Raw genomic sequence first — 23,909 nt, forward strand, 5'->3', positions numbered from 1 at the left:
AGGTACTTTTGATTTTGCTTTATTTGGCCCATTCGACCTATTAACCTTTGCCTTTGACTTCCGTGGTTTTTGTCGAGTCTTCTCCACCAGTACTCGATTACTACTGAAGCCTTTCTGCAAACTGAAGTTAAGTGGTATATCCTGGTTCTTATAACGCATTACCCTTTTCTGCATATCGATCTTGATGTCATGGTCAACCAAGAAGTCCACTCCCAATATGACTTCATCAGCGATCTCCGCCACAACGAATTTGTGTAAAACCATGACCTTCCCAATTAGGACTTCACATATCACTTCTCCCTGGACTTGGTTATACTCGCCAGTGGCCGTACGCAACCTTGCTCCAGGTAACGGTTTTATTCTTGACCAAGTCAGATCGGATCAAGGAATGAGATGCGCCCGTATCTACAGTCAGTACACGTTCTTTACCATCCACATTCCCTCTGACGGTAAGACTGTTCGATTTTCTACCAATTTGCAACACAGATATCACAGGGCATTCAATAGCTGGATCTAGCTCTCGATCTCTACCTCTTACTCGCTCTTGCTCATCTCTTCCAGCTTTGCGTTTACGGCCACCCACATTGTTGGAACTATTAGGACCAAGATCGCAATGACGTGCAATGTGACCGGACATTTGAAGTATTTGATAACTTTTTCACTTCGCTTTTGCGATCCTTTCAGCGCCTCCAATATTGCGTCTACCCACTCTGGTCTTTCTACTTCCACACGGCGTGCTTTGATAACTGGCTTACACAGAAGCGACGCTGTTTCCTGAGTCAGAGCTTGTGACACCGTTTCTGCGAATTTTGGCTTTGGGTTTGCGTATGTAGCTCGCTTTGTTTCGACGTCCCTTATGCCATTTATAAAGCTCTGAATCTTTACCCTTTCAGTGTATTCCACGGGTGCGTCCGCATTCGCTAAATGTGCTAGCCTTTCAATATCCGACGCAAACTCTTGCAGTGTTTCACCAGGCCTCTGGAAGCGGTTCAGCAACTCCATTTGGTATATCTGTCTCCTATGCTCAGTTCCGTATCGTCTCTCTAGCCCATCAATGCTTCATAACAGTTCCGTTCGCCCTCTGGAATGGTTTGTAAAATCTCAGCTGCAGGCCCTTTCAACGCCATGAACAGTGCAGCAACTTTATCTTCCGCATTCCAGTTGTTCACTGCTGCGGTTTTCTCAAACTGAATCTTAAACACCTGGAAAGGAACAGAGCCGTCAAAAGATGGAGTTTTTACCTTCGTATTGCTTGCTGAAACAACTGGGCGAATTAGTTGCAACTCCTGTATACGACCTCTCAAAGCTTCTATCTCGGCATCCATTTTGTCCTCGAGCTGTACAATTTTTATATTCTGTGCTTCTAACTGCGAAGACATTTGTGCCACCTGCAATAACAAGCGCTCCTCTTGTGCTTCCATCTTGGATGTAATCTGTGTCGACATTTCTGAAATACGCGTTTCTTGGGCTTCAATCTTCGATTTTATTTCTGACGACATTTCTGCAATACGTGTCTCCTGTGATTCCATCTTAGATGCCATATATGTTTTCTGTTCTTCCAGTTGAGTTTCCATCTTGGATGTTATACGTGTCTCCTGTGATTCCAGTTGAGATGCCGTTGTCGATGTTTGAGCAGATATTGCAGCCAAAATCATGTTCAAGTCTGTGCTCGTAACTGTCTGCGTAACTGTCTCTTCCATTTTTGTTGTTTCCTCGCCATCAAGATGAAAGTCATACTCTTCCACGTCAATTCCTTCTACTTCCATTGCCTCTCGTAGCCGTGCCTGAAGTTCAAGTTTAACGCCGCTTATATTCAATCCACGGCTCTCAAACTCCTTCTTCAGTTGCTGGATCTTCAATTCACTGAACTTTGCCATGTCCTTGTTGTCCTCTGGAATTTATTCAACAATTCCTCTTTTGACACCAATTGTGACGAATTTATTTGCAAATCCTCTTATTTACAATCTTCTGCCAACGTTCGCATCACTAAACTGTTGAATAAATAACTCCAATATTGAATAATGGAAAAATGGCCTTTATTAAAGTACTTCACAATAACACTTATACTTTGCAACTAGCTGGCTTAATAACCAAACTAATTGATAGCTCAAATGAAACTCTACTTTCAAAATAATACTGCTATGGCTCGCTAGATAGCCTCTTAAACGAAACTGCTTGATAGCTCAACTCAAACTGAATTCCAGCGCCTCTACATTTGCTGTCTTTTATATTCTCTGATTTCAACGTTCGCATCTTCTAGGTGCTTCCAGAAACTACTAGTTGCCATCAGCTCTCACACTTCTCAACAATTGCATGATTGCTTCTCTCATTGCATACTTTCAGGAGTATCTCAGATATATGCAAGTGTTTGTGGATTGACTCTCCGCTGCTCGTATACGTACATGGTACATATGTGTAGACGCAATTATTGTTTCGTTTATGTAGATACATAATGATTGAATTATTGATGTGAATTCACGTCACTGCTTAGCATCGGCTTAGAGATAGCAGCACCCTTAGTTTTGCTAATATTCGTAACAATATGTACTTTTATTATTAGAAATAAATCAATAAATAATACACAATCAGAAGCTGAGTGGAAAAAAGTGAAACTCCTGTATTGCTAATATGTAAATTCTATTTTTTATGACAACGTATCAGTCGGCCAAGTTATCCATTGTGGACAAAGCGACGGTTCCAAAATGTTGAACACCTCACTGAAACAAGATTCGCTAAAACCCATTTCGTCCTTCCTAACGCCTTTTCCCTATGCGAAAAAACGAATACATTTACTCAACTTTACAATTGGTGGAACTCCAAGTTTTTGCTTCAATGGTGGCAAGGAGTTGGTAAGAATATCTAGCCAATATTAGAATGCCGGCTTGTAATATTGGCGAAAGCTTTCTCCTCGCGCTCAATCAATACCAACCTAATTGCAATACTAAACATTATTTTATAAATTTTTTATTTCTATTTTTGTTGTATTTTAAGGAAGTATATACTTGGTTACAAAATTTACACAATTGTAAGTAGTTATTTGTTCACTGCTAATTCACAATAGAGCATCAGCTGTTTCGAAGTGAACTTTTGTTCGCCCGAAATTGCCGATAGGCGAAAAAAGTTCACCCGAACAAAAGAAGTGAAGGCGAATAATTTTCCGCGTGAACTTCGCGATAAGGGTGAATATCTCAGTAAAAAAAGGAAAGATCACATGTGCCTTTCACAGCATACTATGTTACAAATTTAATTCAATGACGCAATACCAAATATGCAAAGTAGATTCTAACACAGTAGTTGAATGTACCGACATATGGAAGAAGCATTCAAATGAATGCAGCCTTTGCTTAGTGTGCACACACTTTTCTAGTACCAATCAATTATGAAAAATTTCGTACATACACAAAACCTTCTCAAATATCACATTGTTGCATTTAATTAAAGCCACTTCAAAATATTATCACAAAAATTTAATTATTGTCTGCGATGACCAGTTTATTCGTTATTTAGATGGTAATAAAACACAAAGAAGTTAACTGCAAAAGTATTTTTATTGAAATTTTCCTAAACATTTAATAATAAAAAAGCAAATGAGAAATATTTCAACATCTCTGTTTTAAAAATTGTCATCGTTTCAAATAAGTGTTGCCAATGTGCCATATAAAAGGTACTTGCATGAAAAAGTACTAACCTACATTTGAACGTCCTCAATTGGTGATTAAACAATTGAAGAAAAGGCAATTTAATAAAAAAAAAGCCCTTTAAGTTCCTTCATGTATTCTTCTTAGCGGTGTATGGTCAAATACTGGTTTGTGAGTTTGCAAATTGTAATAGCAATATACTATTTTTCTCTATTTTCTAAGAAAAATACTCCTCTAAACTCAATAGTTTGTAATTACAGTCAATTAACCGAAGGTCTATATGTACTTGTAGCTTTTTTGATATCAAAGAAAATTGACTTTGAATACAAATATACCCAGGTAACATAGAATTCAGCAATTTCAATCTTTTACCAATGCCGCGCAATAGGCAATGACTCGGGTCCTATATTTATATCCCGTTAAACACTGTCAAAACATCAGCTTTAAAAAACTGTAGTCCGATGGAGCCAGTTAATCTCTTTGTGGGGAGGGAAATTAATAACCTCTGAAGAGCTTCTACCAATTTTTGTGGCACAGATGAAAGAAAACGGGGAAGGTGACAGAGGTGAATAGAAAAACCTGAATCGCTGTACGACGACGCCATGGAAATAGATATAATTTTATAGAAATTCTCGGAATTATGAAGCTCCAACGAAATTGCCGATAGATCAATGTACTTTGATGTATTTAAATTAATATTACTTAAACTCAAGTATCTGTTTTTGTTATATGATCGCCAAAAAATAACCACAATATATTCTATTTGGCCAATGCACAATATGTTCATTTACATAATCCATTTTACAACAATAGCAAAATAAGTAGGGCGCATAGTAACATTTTGACACATAGCAAGAAAGCAATAGATTGTCTTGCCGAAGTTTCAGCAAAATTCGACTATATCTTCATTTTTTGAATACTTTACATAATCAAGAGCCCTGTGCTTTTATATAAGCGAGTTAGCCGCGAGATATAGCTAAAAAGGAAACCAGTCAACCCACAAGAGCCTCAAATTTTTTTATCTTACAAGATTAATGAAAGAAAAATCAACCCAATTATGAAGTATACAAAATCTGCTATGAAGTACTACCCTGCAAAAATTGTTAGATTACGTGTTCCATTTTCTTCATGTTGGAGTACTCTAACAATACTCCTTTGCAATGCGTTTGCGAACCACCATCAGCCGATCATTGCTCGTTTTTTAACGATCGTGATCACGACACGATGACGATCGAACAGAGTTGCCAAAAGTAAAATATTGCATACAAATAACTGATAATAAAATTTTACTATGGCAACTCTGATAAAATGCAACCGCGCACTGGTTTTATGTATACATACTATAGTATAGATAAATATCAGTTTCTTTATTCACGCAAATGCTAAATAACATAAGAATATTCGTAGTAAAAAATATAAAAGTTGTATTGCCCCTCTTCATTTACTTTCATTTTAAATTAAATTCACTCCGATAATTCTTTCCGACACAATTCCTCTTTAGTACTTTGGCATATGATCCTCTGTGGGTGCTCCATGGAGTACTACAGTGAAAGTACTTTGGAAAGTACTCTCACGTATGTACTCTATGGAATACTCACAAACAAAGCGAGAGTGGGATCACCTACTCCTCTCCTAGGACATCGCAATGTTAATTGGAGCACATTTTTTGTATAAATACAGATTAGTTTTGGAACACTCCTATACTCCCAAAGGAGTATTCCTTACATTATTTATGGAGTACTCGCGTGTTTTGAAGGGTTTTTTTTGTATGTCTTATGTTTGGACACCATGAAGATGATTTAAGACTTTCTAGTTTTATAATAAACTACTTGAATAATTAGAAGGGGCTATTATTTCTATTGACCAGTTTTACGCCTTTTTTGCACCCATCTCCTAAATTGATTTAACATATCTGAGGGCAATGAAAGTATACACAAAAATAACCTTGGGGAAAAAGTATTTAGTACTGAATGGAAAAAAGTGTGCATTCATTTCCACTTTACGTTCAATAAAGATTGGGAATGGTTCCTATCTTCACACTATATTGAATTATATTTTACAATTCAATAACACACACACTTTGGCTTTGAGTTTAAAGTATTTTAAGCCATTCAGGGATGGAGGTTTATAATATGCAACCAAAAAATCACAATTTTTAAAAGAATGCTGAGAGAATGCACACTCAATTGATTCAATCTTTTTACAGCTCTGCTCTATACTGACAAAACTTAGGTAAACCTAAGATATGCGATATCATTTTCACTACGTCTCCAAGTCAAGCTTTAAATACTGAAATTTATTTAATCTCAGTTTTAACCTACACTGCATTCACTTGAAGCTTATTTGACGCATAATTTTTTATATTGAAAAAATTATACAGAAAAAGCACTGGATTTTATTTTTTAAGTTTTCATCCCCAAAATCATAACGAAATTCCAGAAACAGGTAGAAACAAAACTGGGACAACCCAAAGAGGTTTCCAATGTTGAGGAACTGGAGGAGTCCAACGAATTCCTAACAAGGACGCTTATTATTGCGTATACGAGAGCATGCCCTCTGAGAAGATTCAGAGAGAAAGCAAAGCCGCCAGGGCAGAGCAATGAGCTGAGTCTTCTAAGAGGAAAGGTAAAAGAAATGTATAAGCTAGCAATTACCGTGGAAATCGAAGCGTGTCGGGACGAGTACAGGGATCTACCGAGTATCTACGAGCGTGAAATTTCCATTGCGAAGAGAATCTCATGGAAAAGATTCTGTCCGGACATAGAGTGATCCAGCGAAACAGTACGGTTGAGTATAAAGTTGCCCGCAACACGGCGACAGTTGTTACTAGGCAAGCAAAAAGATGGTACTGTCAACTAAAATTGAACCCGTCTCTCCCATATAAGAAGCTGTGGAGCAATCTAAAAAGTCTGCACATCCATGGAAAGAATAATGTGCAATGTGAAATTGACCCTGATGTTATAAACGATTATTTCACTGAGAATGTAAGTCCCGTTAGTATTAGTGTCGACACAGAGTTGCCCTCACAACTTTTAATCCAAAACCCCTTTGAATTCATCTGCGTCAGCGAAAATGAAGTGTACAAAGCTGTCATGGCGATCAAGTCTTACGCAGTTGGAAATGATGGTATATACTTGAAATTTGTTAAAATTTTACTTCCGTATATAGTGGGTGCTCTCACTCACATTATTAACGATATCTTCACAAGTGGCTGTTTTCCAGATGCTTGGAAAAAGGCAATTATTTTTCCGACTCCAAAAAAACCTCTTGCGTCCAACACGAGTGACTATAGACCAATTAGTATCCTACCGTAATTTTCCAAAGTGTGTGAAAATTTGATAGCTGACCAAATTGCGGTGCATATTCAAAGGAATAATTTGCTTTCTCCATTGCAGTCTGGGTTTAGGCCTGGGCACAGTTGTGCTACTGTGCTATGCTTAAAATTGTAGATGACATAAGAACGTCTTTTGATAAAGGAGATATAACTATACTTTTCCTCTTAGATTTCTCTCAGGCATTTGACTCAGTCAACCATTCTCTGTTATGCTGGAAGCTAAGGCATTTTTTTGGGTTCTCTGATAGCTCTTCGAAACTGTTGTTAAGTTATCTAACGGGAAGAGTTCAACGCGTTATATGTGATAATGCCTCATCTCAGTTCAGAGCTATCAAAGCAGGTGTCCCGCAAGGCTCAATCCTTGGCCCGCTCTTGTTTAGTATGTTTATTAACGATGTTGCTGTGTGTTCATTCAGAATCGATGGTGGTTTTTACTGATCTTGCTGACTGAGGCTGGTAAAAGTCTAATTCTCGTCGCTTGACCTTCTTTGTGGGTTTGTTGCTTTGGTGCGTTTATTGTTTTGTGTTTATTTGTTGTTGTGTGTTTGTCTGTTGTACCTGTGTGATTACTTTGTTTCTTGTAAACAAGTTTTAAAGGCTCAAATATTCAGCCCAATTCCAAATATTCCCTCGGAATTTTGTTCTCGCAGATTTTTTATTCCCGCGGAAAAATTCCTCCAATTTTTTCTCCTAGGGAGAACAATACTTGGGGAATAGGAATTTCGAATTTTCGAAGTTAGTTGAAATCTCGTTGCGTATTTCTTATTTTGTTTATAAATTTAAAAGTTTAATTATTGTCGCGAATTTGTTTGAAATTAATAAATAAAGTATAAACAATGCACAGTATCTATATATTAATACACTAACCAAATTTCCATACAATCAATTGGCAGGCTGTTTCGCATACTTAGCATACGTAGAATCATATAAAAGTTATATGAATCGATTCTTATGGATCAGCCGCAGTACATAGGCCTATTTTTGTTAACAAATATTACTCTATTTGTTTATAATTAATAGAAAAAGTGTTTTGTAAACTCGAACAATCTCTCCAAATATCGTTATTTACTTTCGTGCACAAAAGGGCACCATCTGTAGGACCAATTATGTAAGTGCTCTAAGACACAAACCTATGATGTAGCCCCGCTGAATTAGAAATTCGAAAAGCTGCGTAGTCGTGTTGCTCAAATGTTTCACCTACATACATATGCGTACGCGCAAACGGTGAGAGAACTACTCCCTAACTCATTTTCAGTTCGAATAAAATATTGTTTCCCCATTGTTGCCACTTACCTATATTGGTCTGTACCAAAATCCTAAAAAAAATTTTCCAAAACAATTGTTAGCACACAAGCAAACTTTAAAGAGAAGTAATTTTTAACCGGCTAATTTTTTTGGACAAATTTAACTTACACGTAAATGCATACATAGGTCTTTATTTAACAGATTCTTTGTTTTTTATTTTAGAAACAAAAAAAAAAACATGAAATCACAAATAATGATTTAACTTTTGTTGAAACTGACTAAATTTATTTATAACAATTAATTGCAATTTTGCCCCAAAATTTTTTTTTGCATTTCCAGATTTTATGCTCATTTTAGATATAGCACGTCTTATACTGAACAAAAAATAAATAAATTTGCTCCAAAAATATAACATTAAAATATTTATATTGTCTTTTATGCTAATTTCATTTGATATTTCTTATTTTATTTTAGTATATCGTTAACTTCATGTGAAAGGGGACGAAAAAAAATTAATAATTTTTGAAATAACCTTTTTTTCAAAACTCAATACTCAATATGTTTCCCCCATCACACCTCACCTTTAAAGATTGAAATATAACAGCAAAACTATATATTTCGCAAAAAATACCATTTATTTGTCAATCTGTTTCTAACGGTTCTGATCTGAACTCTTTTGCCGGATGGTGTGCAGACAATAATTTATTTTTAAATTCAAACAAATGATGTGTTGTGTCTTATTCCATAAGGACAACTGCCACATACTTTATCTGCAAACTAAATGCTAAATCTCTTAATCGTTGTCAAGAGAGTAGAGACTTGGGTGTAATTTTTGACTGTAAACTCTCTTTTTCTAGTCACATTGACTTCATTGTTTCAAAATTTGTTGCAATGGTTGGGTTCAGTAGACGTAACACCAGAGACTTTAAGGACCCTATGGCAATGAAGGACCTTTATATATCCTTGGTCATAAGTGGTCTTGAATATTGATCAATAATATGGAAACCTTTGAATCTAACTCCTATAAAATTGAGAAACAAAATTTTTACAAACATTCTTTTACGTATGCTTCACTGGCCAGACGGCCTCTCATCATATACCAGCAGGCACAAATTGCTTGGTCTTCAGGCTTTGCATGAGATAGAAGAACTTTTATCTCACTCATGCTTGCGTATAATGTAACAAACTTTAGCACGAATTGCTCTCATTTATCTAATTTGTTCATTCCATATATTCTACTGTGTGATCTCCGGCATGATAGATTATTTATCGAATTAGCTCATAAAACGAATTATGCTATGAATGAATCTATAACTAGGAGGACTATACATCTAACAAATCGATTCAGTAGTGCTATTAATTTTAATAACAGCGTATATAAGTTTAAGCTTGAATTGTTTTCTATTTTTAAATAGTCTGTAAGAAAGCATGTAGTTATCGACATCTAAGAGTTGAAGTAGATTATAGTCAGCGCAAAGCATTTATCAAATACCAAAGTCATGTCTCAACTGGGTGAATCCAATTTCAAGGGGTTTCCAGCGCAAATTATGGATTCCCCAATCCAATTGTCAACCTCATATAACCATAGCGATTCTTGTTTCATTGACGGCCGAGGCTCTGGCGACCCGAAGTTCCTCATGGAACTAGGGGGTGGGGAGGGCGGTATGGCCTAGAACGTTTAATGTGATCCTATAAATCGTTCCTGAGATGGTCGGGCTAGTACCTTAATAGTGCTTTGTTATCGGAACGTACCGGATCTATATCCGGCAAAGGACCATCAACATCGCTAACACTCCCCAAAGCCTTCGGGGAGTGTCTTTATCGTTAATACAACAACAACAACAACAAAGCATGTACTTTTAGACTGAATGAATTAAATAGATAAATAAAATGCGCGCAAAGAAATGAATAGTAATTTAGATTGATATTATTGACAGGTTGACTTACCACATTCTTTTTAACACTGACGACTTAGCACATTTACACATCAGTGCCCACAGCACGTAAGAATGAAAAATTAATTTTTTTTTGTGATCGATGTATTTTGAATTGTTATTGCTAATAGAAAATGCTCGAATGAATTATACGCTGGCGTCCACAGGCCACAGATCCTATTGCCAGTGATCCACGGCTCCTGGACTAGTACGATGTCTACCGCACCTGATGACAGGTGCAGTAGGAGTGCAGCTGATGCTGCTTTACAATGATGCAGGTTAATTTGGAGGACCCTGACGTTCAACCACCTCCGTGCGAGACTGAAGGTTTACCAAGGCTTCGACATCAGTTTTATAAATCTTAAGGCTTATATGTTTGAAGCCGTAGCTTACTTTGAAGTCCTGCTTTTTCAGTGCTTCGACGCTAGCGCTGTCGAGCAACAGGACTATCTGCATCGTGGCCCGTTCAGATTTCTCCATGTTGACCACCTTCCAGTTCTTGTTCGGTAGACCCGGGTTGTACTCCTGGAGCAGCTCCAGGATGTCAGCTGGGTCCGTTGGCGTCACTGGAACCCAGGCTCTAGCCCTTGGTCGTGAGAGGATGTCACACGCCTCCACTACCTTGAGGCGTGCGCCCGGATATACCTCACCTATCAGCGTGAATGCGGCCCTATAGAGGTTTACCGACATGGCGTCGTCACAGACAATTACCTTGACATTGCCCTGGAACCACCCTGCATCGGTGTAAGATGGCGGTGGGCCAGGGTTGTCTTTCTTAACCTTAACGACCACCGTAGCGAGCGCGGCCAGGATCCACTTCCACTGATGTTTCGGGATCCTGCCATCTTCGCTGCTCTCGTCTATAATGCCAATGATCTGCCGACCTTTGGCAATTTCGGCGAAAGACTGCGTCCAGCCTCCCTGCGTTTTGACCCTTTTCGGTGCCGTGGGGTTGGATTCATCCATGGACCGCTGGCGTTGCGAGGTTTCATCACTCTCGACCCAGTCCAGCCTGAAGTTTGGCAACATTTGTCTCGCCCAAGCAAGATCACGCTGCGCCTCCGCCGTCCTCCGCAGACATTTCCCTCTCCCTAATCGGCGAGGAGGCATTCCTGCGCAGGATCCGGGCAGCCCAGCTCTTATCTTGGTGACTGGGCTTGTTTTTCCCTTTGCCCTAGAGCTGGCCACCCCCACATCCCTGGAGCCCCCAGCAGCCAACCCACCAGACGCTTGACGATGAGTGGCAGCCATGCTGTCGGGATGGGAGGCAGCCGTCCCAAAGGCCTCCCGGCCCCTCCCCGAGAGGTACCGGCCTTCGGACTCCCCGGGCTGGATTCTCTCTCAGCCCTACCCTGCCTAGATTGGCCCTTGGCCCTATAGCCCACCCTATGACCCCCAGCAATCGACCCTCCAGACGCTTGTCGCTGGGTGGAAGGCCAGCTGCGGGGGGCATAGAGAGGGGCGGTAGCGGCACTGATAGCCTTCCGGTCAGTATCCCCTCCATTAGAGGTACTGGCCCTCGGACTACTCCGATCGGATATTCTCTTGGCCCTTTTCTGTCTGGCTGCCGCTGCGGCAGCGAACATCTGAGGAGTTCTCTCAGATGACTTGAGGTCCTGCTGAGCCGTGACCTTTGCGGAGCAAGCTCCTGTCGACTTCTTGCTAGGAGAGCCGCCCTCATTATTTTTTCCATCAGAAATTTTGTTCTCCATACTAAAAATCCACGAGTAGCGGAGAAGGGGAAAGGTCCACCTGGACAGAGAAGCGTTCCCAGGTGCCACCACGAGGAGGCTCCGCCCCTCTATGAGGGAGGTAGGGTGCAAAAACACCTACGAGTCGACGATTTGGGATGACGCCGGTGAGTGCAAGGCGCAACACCCCCATCAAAGGCACCAATATGTAACGTAAAAAACAGTAAGAAAAAAAATTAAGAATAAATAATAATGATAAAACAAAAACATAAAAATCATGTTTAATCACTTCGAGATGCTGTTATATGAAATATATTGGAACAACAACAACTTGTTTAATTTATTGACCTAGAGCCAGTTTGAAGAAATAAGAGTATATTAACTTTGATTGGATAACGGTTGGTTGTACAGGTATAAAGAAATCGAGATAGATATAGATTTCCATATATCAAAATCATCAGTATCAAAAAAAGTTGATTAAACCATGCCCGTCCGTCCGTCCGGCTGTCCGTTAACACGATAACTTGAGTAAATATTGAGATATCTTCACCAAATTAGGTACACGAGCTTATCTGGACCCAGAATAAATTGGTATTGAAAATGAGCGAAATCGGATGATAACGACGCCCATTTTTTATATGTATAACATTTTGGAAAACACAAAAAACCTGTTAGTAAATAATACACCTAGAATGCTGAAATTTGACATGTGGACTGATATTGAGACTTGATAAAAATTTGAAAAAAAATTTGAAAAAGAATTTTAAAATGGGCGTGGCACCGCCCACTTGTGATAAAATCAATTTTACAAATATTATTAATCATAAATCAAAAATCGTTAAACCTATCGTAACAAAATTCGGCAGAGAGGTTGCCTTTACTATAAGGAATGCTTTGTAGAAAAATTAACGAAATCGGTTAAGGACCACGCCCATTTTTATATAAAAGATTTTTAAAAGGGTCGTGGACGAATAACATAAGCTATATCTTTGCAAAAAAGAGCTTTGTATCAATAGAATTTTACTTTCTAAATTGAATTATAACATTAAATTGGAAAATACTTAAATTTGAAAAAATGGGTGTGGCATTGCCCCTTTTTAGTCTAAGCAATTTTCAATGTTTCGGGAGCCATAACTCCAAGAAAAATTTACATATCGTAACAAAATTGGGTACACATATTTTCTTTATAGCAAAAAATATTTCTAGTAAACATGGACGGGCTCGGTTAAAAACCACGGCAACTTAGATAGAAAACAAGTTTAAAATGGTCGTAGACTAGAATAATAAGCTATAACTTAGCAAAAAATAGTTTTGAATCAATGATATTTCACTTATCAAGTTTTAATGGGGAGACATTTTTTTTAAACGGGCGCTGCCACGTGTTATGTAGAAAAGTAATTTATCTGAAATGAAATCTGCAATTGAAGCTCACGCTGAGTATATAATGTTCGGTTACACCCGAACTTAGACACCTTTACTTACTTTTAAAATGTTTGCCAATTTATATGTTGCTTTTCCAGTATATGTCATAGTCGTCCAGGTGTTATTATTTTCGTTTTCATTATTTCTTTTTGGTTCTCCATGCGTCCTTCTGAGCTTATCTACTAGTGCTTTTTTATATCCGTTGTTTGCAGCGGTGTTATATATGACCTCAAGTTTTCTCTTATATGCCTCTTGTGTAAGAGGTGTTCTTTCAAGTCTATGTACCAAGTGCCTTAATGCTGCATTTTGATGCTGTTGGGGGTGATGTGAGGTATTATGTATTATTGTGTCGGTGGCCGTTGGCTTTCTATATATGTCATAGTTAAATCTTTTGGCTTCTTTATCAATATTTATCGTGAAGTCTAGATAGTTGACTCCTCCCGTCTTTTTCGGTTTCCATTGTAAATTTTATATTTCCATGCTGCTTGTTGAGGTACTCCAGTACAAGCTCTTCGTTATTAGTAGTTAAAACGCATATTATGTCATCCACATATCTAGAATAAAATGGCACGCCTAATGTGGACTTCAGCTCCTGTATGTACTTTTCTTCCAGATTTTGCATGAACACTTCCATAAGAATTGCTGATGTGGGGCTTCCCATTCCAAGACCGTTTGTTTGTCTATATATTTTATTGTTGAATTGAAAACAGTTTTGATGTAAAGTGGATCTTGCGTATTTGTCATTTGCATACTTTTCACATTGTTTTTTGTATTATGAACTAATGTTGAGCTAACTATGTCCAAAGTCTCCGATAGTGGTATTGATGGGTATAAATCGTTTATGTCAAAAGATACCAATTTGCTATTCTTTGTTAGCTCTACGGTCTCAAGTCTCTCTATTGGTTCTGTTGTGTTAGCTATTGCATATTCGTTCCTTAGCTCCAGAGTATATTTCAATTACGTTTTTAAATATTTGGACAGTTTGTAACATGGTGCCGATTTAAAATTAATGATGGGCCTCATTGGCGTGCCTGGCTTGTGGATTTTTGGTAGCACAATCAGTGGAGGAGCCGAAGGGTTCATTTGGACCAATCTATGTGTCATGTTAGAATCTACTATATTTGTTGCATTTTTATAGCAACTTTGATTTGTTTTTGGTATTCATCTGTGGGATCCTCTCTCATTCTATGACATTTCATTTCCTCTATGAGATCTTCGGTTTTGGATATATATTTTTCGTTTTCGATTAGCACAGTGGTGTTTCTTTTCCGCTTTCGTTGTGACAACGTTGTTTTTCCTTAGTTTATGCCGTAGGTTCTTTATTGTTTTCTCCTCTGTATTAGATTTTTGTCCTTCCTGTGCTTTCACCTCCTTTTTTATGTTTTCCCTGCACATGTGTCTTGCGTGCTCCTGTTCCTCCTGTGGTATCAATGATATTGCGATCTCCGCATCTACAATCGCTTGCTCCGTTTTTCTTACTGTATTTTGGTCCATGATATTGTGCTTCAGGCCCTTTTCGAGAAGTTGTGCCTCTTCCTTGGTAATGGCCACTGTTGTGAGGTTAACAAACTTGTCATGAAACTGGTGAGTTTTCTGGTTTTGGTTTACACTCTCGTCGTCCTGCCAGCTTGTCCAATTTTCGGTTCAGCGACCTGTATTTTTGTTGTAGTTCCTGATCGACCTCTGTCTTAATGCGGTCGAAACATTCCATTAATTCAGTCGTAGGTAGTTGTTCTGCCAATCTTAAATGGATAGATAATAACTCGGCATTTATCTCATCCTTCTTCGAGTATAAGCTTTCCAACTCATATTTTAAAAAATCCTTTTCCGCTTTTCTAACTGTTTTCCTGCTAGATTTGGTATTTGCCTTTATTGTTATTTTAGCGAATTTTTGAGTAACATTCAATTCCAGGCATTGTTTGTTGAACCAAATGCTCGCCTTTGCTTTATATATTTTCAGTAGGCGTCGCTTGTAAATTGTTAGTAGTGCGTTCGCGTTCAAGTTAAAAGCCTGACAAGCAATAACTGACTTATTTTGTTTTGCTGATTTTCCGACAGGGTGGATAAATGATGTATATTGGAACGATTTTCCGTCATCCCTTGTCAAATTTGGTTTTGAGATAAACCGGTTTCGGCGTTGTGCTCTCATCAGTGTAAATTTTAGTTCTGATCTGTTGTTGTCGTTTGTCCCGTATTTATAGTTCGTAGGTATATGAGCAGGTATTGTCAAAATTGATGCTTGTGTATATTTAGTTATGTGTATGTGCTGTGGGTTCATTCAGAACCGAGGGTGGTTTACTAATCGATTTGTGTGGCTGACTGGGGTAGGTAAAAATCCGTAATTTTAGTCGTTTGACCTTCTTTGTGGGTTTGTTTTTTTGGTGTGTTAATTGTTTTGTGTTTATTTGTTGTTGTGTGTTTGTCTGTTGTGCCTGTGCGATTACTTTGTTTCTTGTAAACAAGTTTTAAAGGCTCGAATATTGTGTCAGAAATTGTGTTTATCTGTTCGTTTATTATTCTACTTTCGAATGTTTTCTGTTTTTAGATGTCCATTTTTCGAGTACGTTGAGACGTCGGCTTTTGCTTGTATGTGAAGAACCCTAACTGTTTTATTGATGTTTGCTGGGGAACATTCATTCTCGACCATGTGATTAGCGAAGTTAGACTCGGGTATAATATTTGGATTCCGTATTTTTTTGTTGTAATCTCTTATATGTTCTCTGAACCTCGTTCTTATTTGCCGTCCTGTTTGTCCTATGTAACTATGTTGGCATCCGCAGGTAAGCTTGTATACGCCGCACATAGGTAGATTTTCAAGTTTTAGGCGGCCAAATATATTGTATTGCCTATATCTTCTTAAAACTGTTTATTAAATGAGAAATTATAATAATTTGTGTAATTAATCGGTTATATTAAAAAAATAGATATTACACTGTGTAACACTAAAAAATTTCTGCGCAGTGAGGCTATTTTTCTTGTTGTACAGCAAGAAGTGTAATAACTTAACTGTCTTTATCTAGGGTAAATTTTTAATTGGTTTTATGAAAAATTATAATAATTTGTGTAACTAATCGGTTATATTAGAATAGATATTACACTGTGTAACACCTAAAAATACCTGCGCAGTGAGGCTATTTTTCATGTTGTACAGCAACAAGGGTATATCAAACCCTCTATCTAACCCCATATCTGCAAGTATCTGCAGCTAAATTTAATGCAGTTGGCAAGCTAATTGTGCCAAGTACCATGTTCAAAACTAATTTTCACTTGAACGGACTTGGAAACATAACAAAACTGATTTTGAAAACCAAAATACAAAAAAAAATTTTTTTAACATCCTAAATAAAATAGGTTCCTTATTATTTGGCGGCCACCGTGGTGTGATGGTAGCGTGCTCCGCCTACCACACCATATGCCCTGGGTTCGCACCCCGGGCAAAGCAACATCAAAATTTTAGAAATAAGGTTTTTCAATTAGAAGAAAATTTTTCTAAGCGGGGTCGCCCCTCGGCAGTGTTTGGCAAGCGCTCCGGGTATATTTCTGCCATGAAAAGCTCTCAGTGAAAACTCATCTGCCATGCAGATGGCGTTCGGAGTCGGCATAAAACATGTAGGTCCCGTCCGGCCAATTTGTAGGGCAAATCAAGAGGAGCACGACGCAAATTGGATGAGAAGCTCGGCCTTAGATCTCTTCGGAGGTTATTGCGCCTTACATTTATTTATTTTATTTTTATCAATTTATAACTTCTAAAAATCACAAACACCATTAATAATGTTAGTATTTACCTGAAATATCAGAATCCATCACAGCTACCCAATTCAATTGTCTTAAAACTTAAAATATTCTATTTATTTTTCTATACAAAATAAAAACAACAAAGAATTCCAATAAGTTACAATAATAAAATTTTCCAATGCTTATGAATATACATATATCCACAGACAAAATACAATGAAACAGATTGAACAATTACAACATACTTCTGAAAATCAACTTACTTAAGATGTGGCGGTAGACAAAATTACAAATGGAAAATAAATAAAAGTTACAAAAATTACACCATTAGTTACATAGAAAATCGGTACCATCGATTTTTGGTACACTTTGTCACATTAAACACTATAAACATAATAAATAAGCTGCGGCAATATTGTCAGTATCTTCCTTCCTGTTGATTGTCTTTTCTCTATTTTGCAGTATTCGTACGCTCTCTAAAGTGTATCGGTTTCTTTCTCTCATTTCTTTATCTAAAACTTTCGCGCCTTCAAAATCAGCTCTGTGATTATTTGTTATTGCATGCTGCGCTAATGCTGTGCTTTGTTTTTGTTTTCGTATATCGGCTTCAAGCTCAGATAGTCGCGTACCTAAAGCTGGTGTGGTCGTCTCGATATACACTTTGTTGCATTTTTCTTCGTTGTTTCCTTTGCATTGTATTTGATACACCACGTTGCTTTATTGTTGGAGATCTACAGGGCTTTTTGTTTTTGTAAAGCAAGTCGCCAAAGTGCATGATGCCAAGGAAATTTGGTGAAACGTTAGGCCGTAAGGTGGAATAATCCTTGTTTTTATTCGCACTATAACGTAATAGATCAGAATAGCTTAAAAGAAACTTAATCTCCACATATGACATACTGATCGGAAGAAAATTATTCAATTAAAATATTTACTATTGGATTTTTTTGCGACCTGTGTTCTTGCAACTATTTGGCGATTCTGCTGGCTCAAGGTCTCTTTAAATAAAACACATAGGTTTTTTTCCTTTCCGATATATTTCGGTTACACTACGGTAACCGTCCTCAGGGAACTAAAAACGTACAAAAAATTTTTTATTAATAAATAAAACCAAAAACTTTACACTAAAATTGATTAAAAATATCACATACATTATTTTACACGTCCTTCCGCCGTGACGTGGAGTTTGGTACTGGTCGTTTGTTTGTTAGTAAATATTTATAGTTGTGAGCGGAATGGTCAATGTCAGTTTTATAGTTCAGTCTAATGTGTTCTGGAGTGTTTACGATATGTAGCATTTCCAATGTAAATCGCTTATTGTAGTGTTGCTCTTGTTGTAGAATGCTCGCGCTCTCGAAGCTCGGTATATGGCCGCTAGCTGCACAGTGAGACATTAGTGCAGTTTTTTGATTATTAGACTGTTGGCAATATTTTAAATCTGATTTGTGTTGTGACAATCTGGTTTTTAATTTTGATTTTGTTGTTCCTACGTAAACGCTGTTACATGGTTCGTTGTTTTTGCCGCCGAATGGGATTTTATATATGACATTACTTTTTTCGGTTTCGGGTATCTTTGCTTTTGTTTTGTTAAAGAAACACCTTAATGTGTTGTTAGGTTTATGTGCAATTTTAACTTTTTCTCCGTCATAGCAATCAGACTTTGCGAGTCGTTCTGATAACCGCGGTATATATGTTACGGATCTAAAAATGGTAGGTTTTTCTGATTTTTGTATTCCTTTGTTAGATTTTGCATTTTTAATTAATGTTTTAATAATGTTGTTCGGGAAATCATTGCTCTTCAATATATTTTCCGCTTCTCTTATTACCTCGTTGTGGTACGTGTCGTCCGATATACGCAGCATCCGTTGTATACAGCACATTGCTGTATTCATTATCATTGACTTCGGGTGTTTTGAGTGGAAGTTAATGATTCGTCCTGAAGATATTTGCTTCTTATACCACGATAACTTTAGCTGATTTCCTCTTTTTATCACAATGGAGTCTAGATACGGTAGTTTTCCATCTTCCTCTATTTCTAATGTAAATTTAATGTTTTTATGAAAAGTGTTGAGAGCGTTGAGTGTGTTATGTACTTCTTTTTCGGGGACAATCGCGAACAGATCATCAACGTACTTTGTTAGCAATCTCGGTGGCTGTGCTAGTTTTTTTATTGTGGTGGTTAAAAGTTCTTCCAATATTATGTCCGCAATCACTGGGGACAACGGGGATCACATAGGCATTCCCTTTAGTTGTGTGTATACCTGGTCGTTGAACTTGAAATAACGGCTCTCTTCAATACAGAATGTTACAATTTCCATAAATGTTTGTTTTGGTATCTTCGTGTAGTTTTTTATCAGCAGCCATTTACTTTGTATTATTTCGAGTGCTAACTGTGTTGGGATACTCGGAAACAGCGAGACCACATCGAAAGAAACCAATTTTTCATCGTCGCATATAAATGTTTTATTAATTCTCTCTTTAAAATCAATTGTATTTTTGATATTAAATGCAGAGTTCGCTGTTATGTTGCTTAAAATGTTGGTGATGAATTTGCATAAACTATATGAAGGTGATCCTACGGCTGAGCATATTGGTCTCAGTGGGGTTCCTTCTTTGTGTATTTTCGGGAGACCATATATCCTTGGAGGCAATGCAGTAGTTGTGGACAGTTTAAATTTTTCTTTCTTTGAAATAATTCCCATTTTAAAAAGTTTTTCCACCAAACTATTATTTTTGCTTTGAAGTTTCGATGTGGGATCTTGTCTTTGAACTCTGTAGGTCGCCAGGTCGCTTAATATATTGGTCATTTTATTTTCATAGTCATCTTTTTCCATTGCTACAGTTTTATTTCCTTTGTCAGAAGTTAAAATTTTAATGTTTTTATTTTGATTTAAAAATTTCCGCGTTTGCCCCACTGTGTCTATTATTGCACGATCTACTGCACTTTGGTTGTTTGTTTTTATGTGCTCTTTTAATAATAGCGCAAACTTGAAAATAAAATTACCAATATATTAAGCGACCTGACGACCTACAGAGTTCAAAGACAAGATCCCACATCGAAACTTCAAAGCAAAAATAATAGTTTGGTGGAAAAACTTTTTAAAATGGGAATTATTTCAAAGAAAGAAAAATTTAAACTGTCCACAACTACTGCATTGCCTCCAAGGATATATGGTCTCCCGAAAATACACAAAGAAGGAACCCCACTGAGACCAATATGCTCAGCCGTAGGATCACGTTCATATAGTTTATACAGATTCATCACCAACATTTTAAGCAACATAATAGCGAACTTTGCATTTAATATCAAAAATACAATTGATTTTAAAGAGAGAATTAATAACACATTTATATGCGACGATGAAAAATTGGTTTCTTTCGATGTGGTCTCGCTGTTTCCGAGTATCCCAACACAGTTAGCACTCGAAATAATACAAAGTAAATGGCTGCTGATAAAAAACTACACGAAGATACCAAAACAAACATTTATGGAAATTGTAACATTCTGTATTGAAGAGAGCCGTTATTTCAAGTTCAACGACCAGGTATACACACAACTAAAAGGAATGCCTATGGGATCCCCGTTGTCCCCAGTGATTGCGGACATAATATTGGAAGAACTTTTAACCACCACAATAAAAAAACTAGCACAGCCACCGAGATTGCTAACAAAGTACGTTGATGATCTGTTCGCGATTGTCCCCGAAAAAGAAGTACATAACACACTCAACGCTCTCAACACTTTTCATAAAAACATTAAATTTACATTAGAAATAGAGGAAGATGGAAAACTACCGTATCTAGACTCCATTGTGATAAAAAGAGGAAATCAGCTAAAGTTATCGTGGTATAAGAAGCAAATATCTTCAGGACGAATCATTAACTTCCACTCAAAACACCCGAAGTCAATGATAATGAATACAGCAATGTGCTGTATACAACGGATGCTGCGTATATCGGACGACACGTACCACAACGAGGTAATAAGAGAAGCGGAAAATATATTGAAGAGCAATGATTTCCCGAACAACATTATTAAAACATTAATTAAAAATGCAAAATCTAACAAAGGAATACAAAAATCAGAAAAACCTACCATTTTTAGATCCGTAACATATATACCGCGGTTATCAGAACGACTCGCAAAGTCTGATTGCTATGACGGAGAAAAAGTTAAAATTGCACATAAACCTAACAACACATTAAGGTGTTTCTTTAACAAAACAAAAGCAAAGATACCCGAAACCGAAAAAAGTAATGTCATATATAAAATCCCATTCGGCGGCAAAAACAACGAACCATGTAACAGCGTTTACGTAGGAACAACAAAATCAAAATTAAAAACCAGATTGTCACAACACAAATCAGATTTAAAATATTGCCAACAGTCTAATAATCAAAAAACTGCACTAATGTCTCACTGTGCAGCTAGCGGCCATATACCGAGCTTCGAGAGCGCGAGCATTCTACAACAAGAGCAACACTACAATAAGCGATTTACATTGGAAATGCTACATATCGTAAACACTCCAGAACACATTAGACTGAACTATAAAACTGACATTGACCATTCCGCTCACAACTATAAATATTTACTAACAAACAAACGACCAGTACCAAACTCCAAGTCACGGCGAAAGGACGTGTAAAATAATGTATGTGATATTTTTAATCAATTTTAGTGTAAAGTTTTTGGTTTTATTTATTAATAAAAAATTTTTTGTACGTTTGTAGTTCCCTGAGGACGGTTACCGTAGTGTAACCGAAATATATCGGAAAGGAAAAAAACCTATGTGTTTTATTTAAAGAGACCTTGAGCCAGCAGAATCGCCAAATAGTTGAAATATTTACGTTACGTTACGCGGCCACCGTGGTGTGATGGGTAGCGTGCTCCGCCTATCACACCGTATGCCCTGGGTTCAACTCCCGGGCAAAGCAACATCAAAATTTTAGAAATAAGATTTTTCAATTAGAAGAAAATTTTTCTAAGCGGGGTCGCCCCTCGGCAGTGTTTGGTAAGCACTCCGGGTTTATTTCTGCCATGAAAAGCTCTCAGTGAAAACTCATCTGCTTTGCAGATGCCGTTCGGAGTCGGCATAAAACATGTAGGTCCCGTCCGGCCAATTTGTAGGGAAAATCAAGAGGAGCACGACGCAAATTGGAAGAGAAGCTCGGCCTTAGATCTCTTCGGAGGTTATCGCGCCTTACATTTATTTTTTTTTTTTTGCCAATTTATATGTTGCTTTTCCAGTATATGTCATAGTCGTCCAGCTATTCTGAGCTTATCTACTAGTGCTTTTTTATATCCGTTGTTTGCAGCGATGTTGTATATGACCTCAAGTTCTATCTTATATGCCTATTGTGTAAGAGGTTTTCTTCCAAGTCTATGTATCAAGTGCCTTAATGCTGCATTTTTATGCTGTTGGGGGTGATTTGAGGTATTATGTATTATTGTGTCGGTGGCCGTTGGCTTTCTATATATGTCATAGCTAAATCTCTTGGCTTCTTTATCAATATTTATCGTGAGGTCTAGATAGTAGATTCCTCAGTCTTTTTCGGTTTCCATTGTAAATTTTTTATTTCCATGCTGCTTGTTGAGGTACTCCAGTACAAGCTCTTCGTTATTAGTAGTTAAAACGCATATTATGTCATCCACGTATCTAGAATAAAATGGCACGCCTAATGTGGACTTCAGCTCCTGTATGTACTTTTCTTCCAGATTTTGCATGAACACTTCCATAAGAATTGCTGATGTGGGGCTTCCCATCCAAGACCGTTTGTTTGTCTATATATTTTATTGTTGAATTGTAAACAGTTTTGATGTAAAGTGGTTCTTGCGTATTTGTGATTTGCATACTTTTCACATTGTTTTTTGTATTATGAACTAATGTTGAGCTAACTATGTCCAAAGTCTCCGATAGTGGTATTGATGGGTATAAATCTTGTATGTCAAAAGATACCAATTTGCTGTTCTTTGTTAGCTCTACGGTCTCAAGTCTCTCTATTAGTTCTGTTGTGTTAGCTATTGCATATTCGTTCCTTAGCTCCATAGTATATTTCAATATCGTTTTTAAATATTTGGACAGTTTGTAACATGGTGCCGATTTAAAATTAATGATGGGCCTCATTGGCGTGTCCGGCATGTGGATTTTTGGTAGCGCAATCAGTGGAGGAGCCGAAGGGTTCATTTGGACCAATCTATGTGCCATGTTAGAATCTACTATATTTGTTTCATTTTTTATAGCAACTTTGATTTCTTTCTGGTATTCATTCGTTGGATCCTCTCCGACATTTCATATCCTCTATGAGGTCTTCGGTTTTGGGATACATCACAATGGGGATTGTGATTCGATGAGGGACCCGAAAAACTTACGGCTTACGCAGATGACGTTGCAATTTTCAAACGTGGAAAGTGCCTTCCAACGATTAGCTCTGTGATGGATCGGGCGGATTTGGTACGATATGTAGAAAATTTTAATGTCGAATCTAAAAATGCCGAAAAAATGTCGAAACAAATATTTCGAACACCAAAAAGCGCGAAAAATAATATGTTAAAAAATAAAATGTGGAAAAAATGTCGAAATAATTCGCGCGAATTTCACACATCATTCATTGACTTATTTTGTCAAATTGATTTTTCATATAAAATATCAATAATGTAATTATTGCAAAAATCATACACATTCAGGGCTATATTGCTACAAAAGGCTAGGTACATTCCCAAATATTAGAGTGCAGATATATTGCTGTTTAAATGTTTTTGTTTTTGCATTCAATAATCGAATGTACCATGGTTCAACTATATGGTTGGCTCATCTGTACAATAACAAAATATGTCTGCTCAAATTGTCAAAATCTGTGTATTGGTGTTGGTGCGAATGGTATGGAATGGAAACATAAAACTTAGCAGTTT

At 37.3% G+C, this 23,909-nt stretch overlaps 1 protein-coding gene across 1 annotated transcript in view; it reads left to right on the forward strand.

Annotated features, from left to right (window-relative positions):
- LOC137249234 (zinc finger protein 93-like) overlaps positions 1–23,909 on the forward strand; it is a 169,780-nt gene that overhangs the window by 103,021 nt on the left and 42,850 nt on the right. The gene's annotated exons all lie outside the window — the stretch shown is intronic.

This window comes from Eurosta solidaginis, chromosome 4 (assembly GCF_040869045.1).
Source record: "Eurosta solidaginis isolate ZX-2024a chromosome 4, ASM4086904v1, whole genome shotgun sequence".
NCBI lineage: Eukaryota > Metazoa > Arthropoda > Insecta > Diptera > Tephritidae > Eurosta > Eurosta solidaginis.